Raw genomic sequence first — 4788 nt, forward strand, 5'->3', positions numbered from 1 at the left:
AGATCGTCCCCATCGACTCGTCACCACCACCACCACATATGTGTGCTCTTTGCCATATGACTTTGCAGTCCTGCCCTTTGACCTCGGGCTCAACCAAGGGACTTGCTTTAGACAATGGGGTGGGATCCGACACAGCACAAACAAGGGTACATGCATTTCTGTCATTGCTCCAAAAAGAGCTTCCCCCAGACCCCACCCCACCCCGCTTCAAGCTGAATCTCAGAATTAACTCAGATGGAAAGGAATCTGAGCAAGGAGTTCAGCCTACCTAGCAGTGGACCCACTCAACCCAGCCCCACTCAGCTCACCTGGCCTCCAGCCACCACAGCATGAAGCGCAGCCACCCATAACCTGCAGATCCTTAAGATTACATGTTGTTATTTTAAGCCACAGAGTCTAGGCGTGGTTTGTTACACAGCCTCACTCTGACAACAGCTAACCAATACAGGGGGTTCTTATGAGATGGGTAGTGTGTCCAAACCTGGGTGCTCTTGGGTCTAAGTGATTTATAGGGTCCTGACAGAAGCTTCACTCAAGAGTGAATGAATATCTACTGTGTAGGCCATGTGGAATCATGGCCAAGATTGTGGAGCGCAGAGTCATCAATGAATCCTGGCTCCGAAACTTAGTACCTGGGTTATAGTGAAGCTGTAATTGGGCAGACTTCTTGACTCTACAAATTACTGTGTATTCGTTTATAAGAAAAGAATAATAATTATAATATGACTTGCCTCTCAAGGTGTTTTGAGAACTTAAAAAAAGAAAAAGAATAATAAATAGAAAATTTAATTTTAAAAATAAACTAATAAAAAAAGAGAAAGTTGGGCGCCTGGGTGGCTCAGTCAGTTAAGCGTCTGCCTTCGGCTCAGGTCATGATCCCAAGGTCCTGGGATCGAGCCCCGCATCGGGCTCCCTGCTCGGCGGGAGGCCTGCTTCTCCCTCTCCCACTCCCCCGGCTGGTGTTCCCTCTCTCGCTGTGTCTCTCTCTGTCAAATAAATAAATAAAATCTTAAAAAAAAAAAAAAAAAGAGAGAAAGTATATGTAAAGTACTTGACAGATACAGGAAGGATCTAATCGTTGGAAACCCCTGTTACTATTGTTATTAGTAGCATGATTATTACTATTCCTCCTTCTCTTTGTGAAATCACCTTTGTTTATATTAGCACACCCATCCCATTCTAAGACACGTGATAGAAGGTCTATAAAACTGTTTTCAATGACCAAATGATACAGAGATTAATCAAACACATATTAAGATACATAATTCTATATATTGTTGAAATAAAAATCCATCTTTATTAGAAAAGAAAATATGGCCCCTTTTCAGTAGGAATTGATATCCCAGCTCTGTCTCCACACCCCATGCCCTTGGCTTCCCTTTTCATATCCTTGGTACTTCTACACAAATGCGCATCTTCCTGTTTGGAGTAGTAATACAATGGTAAGATGGTTTGGCCTTGGACAGGAGCCTTGCTGGCCAGTTGCATGCTGCCACAAGCGGGCTATAATTTCTGCTCTGGGTCCAGGACATTGGCCCCGACTTACGTCTGCCCAACAAGTAAGGACAGACAAGGTCAGCGTCAGATTCCCGATGGCCAGTGCCAGGCTGCCCTCCAACCTAAACAGGAACGACAGGGGCACTGGCAAAGTGTAAGAACGTACGGCGGTACAAATAAACACACTAGGGGAGGGGAGCATGGACCGAATAATTTGTGAAACCACTTCTAAGACTGCTGTCATATTACACTTCATTCAAGAAAGGGCTTCAGCTGGGAGAGAAAAGCTCAATTCTTCTGGGGAAAAGATACTGAAGCTTGTGTTTTTCTCTGTGGGATCTCAGTTGGGACCATCAGCTTCAGAGAGATGAAGAGACACTCTGACGGTGGTTCTCTAAACTTAAGCTACGTTAGAATCACCCGGAGGTTCATGAGACATCTGTGAAAGCAACTCACATGGAAGATGAAGACAAAGGAAACCAAAGGGAAAAGCAACGTGCAGCAATCAGAAACCATGCGAGGAGAGAAGGAGGGAAAAACTATCCAACACTATCCTCTGAGAGGCAAGAGAACGTTTCTGCTCCCATGAAACGTGAACAGGATGCTGTAAAAAAAAAAAAAAAAAAAAAGGAATATTCCAAAATCAAATCAACAAAAGTTCTTAGAAATTAAAAAATCAATAAAAAGGTCCAAAGACAGAGCTATGGAAATATTTTAGAAAAATAGAGCAAAATTGAGAGAGAGAGAATGAGAGAGAGAAAGGGGGATGGGAGAGGGCTTTAAAAAAAAAAAAGCAAGAAAGAAAAAATATATATTTTTTTTTCAAAATAGACTTTTTTTTTTAAAGATTTTATTTATTTATTCATAAGAGACAGACAGAGAGAGAGAGGCAGGCTCCCCACTGAGCAGGGAGCCCGATGCGGGACTCGATCCCAGGACCCCGGGATCATGACCTGAGCCGAAGGCAGACGCTTAACCATCTGAGCCACCCAGGCACCCAAAAATATATATATATTTTTTAAGATTTTATTTATTTATTCATGAGAGACAGAGAGAGAGAGAGAAAGAGAAGCAGAGGGAGAAGCAGGCTCCCAAGGAGCAGGGAGCCCGATGCGGGACTCGATCCCAGGACTCTGGGATCATGACCTGAGCCGAAGGCAAACGCTTAACTGTCTGAGCCACCCAGGTGCCCGAAAAAATATTTTTAAAGAGAGGACATTTCTCCAGGTGAGTTGAAAACTTATGTCCATACAAAAACCTGCACACAGATGTCTATAGTTGCTTTATTCATAATGGCCAAATCTTGGAAACAAACAAGATGTCCTTCGATACGTAAATGGATCGTCGATAAACTGTGATAAATAATATTCCAGACAATGGAATAGTATTCAGCACTAAAAAGAAATGGGCTATTGGGGCGCCTGGGTGGCTCAGTCGGTTAAACATCCAATTCTTGGTTTAGGGCCAGGTAATGATCTCGGGGTCCTGAGGCGGAGCCCCATGTTGGGCTCTGCGATCAGCAGGGAGTCTGTTTGAGATTCTTTCCCCTCCTTCTCCCTCTGCCTCTCCTCCCCCACTCATGGGTGCACATGCTCTCTCTTTCTCTCTCAAATACATAAATAAAAAATCTTAAAAAAAAAAAAGTGTCTTCTTCAGACGTGGTAATCTCTATTAATCTGCCCTCACACAGATAAATTTCCCAGATGATTTTCACTTAGGAAAGAAAGACTATAACTGTTTAAAAAAGAAACTTCCTTAAGCCTTAAACTGTTCATATTCTTTACCTAAATGTGAGAATCTGAGGAGATAAACCTAAACAGAGGAATTATATATCATAGCAAAATATTAGAAACAAAGAGCCAAAAACAGAGGTAAGGTTGCAACTGTGAACTGTCCTCATAGAATGGAATATTATGCAACTATTAAATACAAATTCATAAAAACGTTAAAAGTTATTGTGTAAATGAAAAAATAGCCAGACAGACAATATATCTACCATATAATCAAAATTATGTATAGAAAAAAGTAAACCACAGTTTCCATAGAAATTAATGAAAAAATGTGCCAAGATTTGCAAACACAGGTTGTCTTTGGGGTGAGAGATGGATGATTCTTCTTCCTTTTTTCTTTTCTACATTTTCCAAATGTTCTATAATGGGAATTTTTTTTTTAATCCCTCAATTTTTAAAAGCATATTCTTTGTTATGTTTTCAAATCGAAACTAAATTAAGGGCTCTGCCTCAGCTAGGAGCCACAGATGTGTACGGCCAGGATCAATCTTCTCCAAGCCTCACGATGCCTTACACTGGTCCCACGTTCACCACAGCCAGCCCCCAGTCTTCACAATCCAGATGGTTAAATATTTTTGCTGACTACTCAAAATGTTTCCCGGGAACCCTCAACATCAGCATCGCTGGACCGTGTGTCAGAAATGCAGACCCTTAGGCCTCTTCCCCAAGAAAGGGAAATAGAATCTGCCTTTTAACAAGATCCCCAGGGGCAAGGTTCTTTGAAATAAGAGACACTCTGATGGTTTGATTTGGATTGAAGCTAATTTGGGATGACCAACTTAAAACAAAAGGATCTCAGTCCCAACATTGGCTTTGGGGCATCAAGCATGTTTCTCTACCGATCTATGCCTTAGTTTTCCTCATCTGGAAAATGGGGATGATAAACTCAGCCTGGTGTCTAGCAAGGGCAGAGATGGAAGCTGGGATGCAGTAAGCCATTATTAATAGGTCTAAATAAATGCTTTTTATCGGGCTTGTTACAACAGGCCCGGCACTCTGCGAGAGCTGGGACTCCTGGCACAGTGCGTGGACCACAGTAAGCCAGCGTGTGTTTAATAAACTGGCAAGCACTCAGGTGACATCTATCAATTTTTGACCTGGATTGTCCCATTCTTTTAGTATGTAACACTCAAAACTGCCAGTTTTCTCCCTTCCATCATTCAAAACGTGCCAGCTCCCATCTCGGCCAGACAGTGAGGGAGGTGGGGGAAGTTGAAGGTCACAGATAAGCCTACTGTAAATCACTCATACTAGAACCTCCTATGGCTACACACGGGCGCGGCTCAACCTCGCATCCTCTCTACCGCCCCCACCTTACTGTTACTCCGCCCACCGTTCTCCCTAAGCCACGCCCACGGCCCAGCCCCTTCCTCTGGCCCCACCCTTACCCAAGGCCCGTCCCCCCAGGCCCGTCGGCCTCCGCGTCCCTCCTCACACCTCCGCCCCGCCCCGGGGCTCGCGCCGGAGGCCCCGCCCCCGCCCCCGCCCGCGGCCGCGCCGC

At 44.0% G+C, this 4788-nt stretch overlaps 1 protein-coding gene across 1 annotated transcript in view; it reads right to left on the reverse strand.

The window, feature by feature from the left end:
- TRIM25 (tripartite motif containing 25) overlaps nt 1–4788 on the reverse strand; it is a 664486-nt gene that overhangs the window by 615766 nt on the left and 43932 nt on the right. The gene's annotated exons all lie outside the window — the stretch shown is intronic.

The sequence above is a fragment of the Leptonychotes weddellii genome, chromosome 15, assembly GCF_054177405.1.
Source record: "Leptonychotes weddellii isolate Sample4059 chromosome 15, ASM5417740v2, whole genome shotgun sequence".
NCBI lineage: Eukaryota > Metazoa > Chordata > Mammalia > Carnivora > Phocidae > Leptonychotes > Leptonychotes weddellii.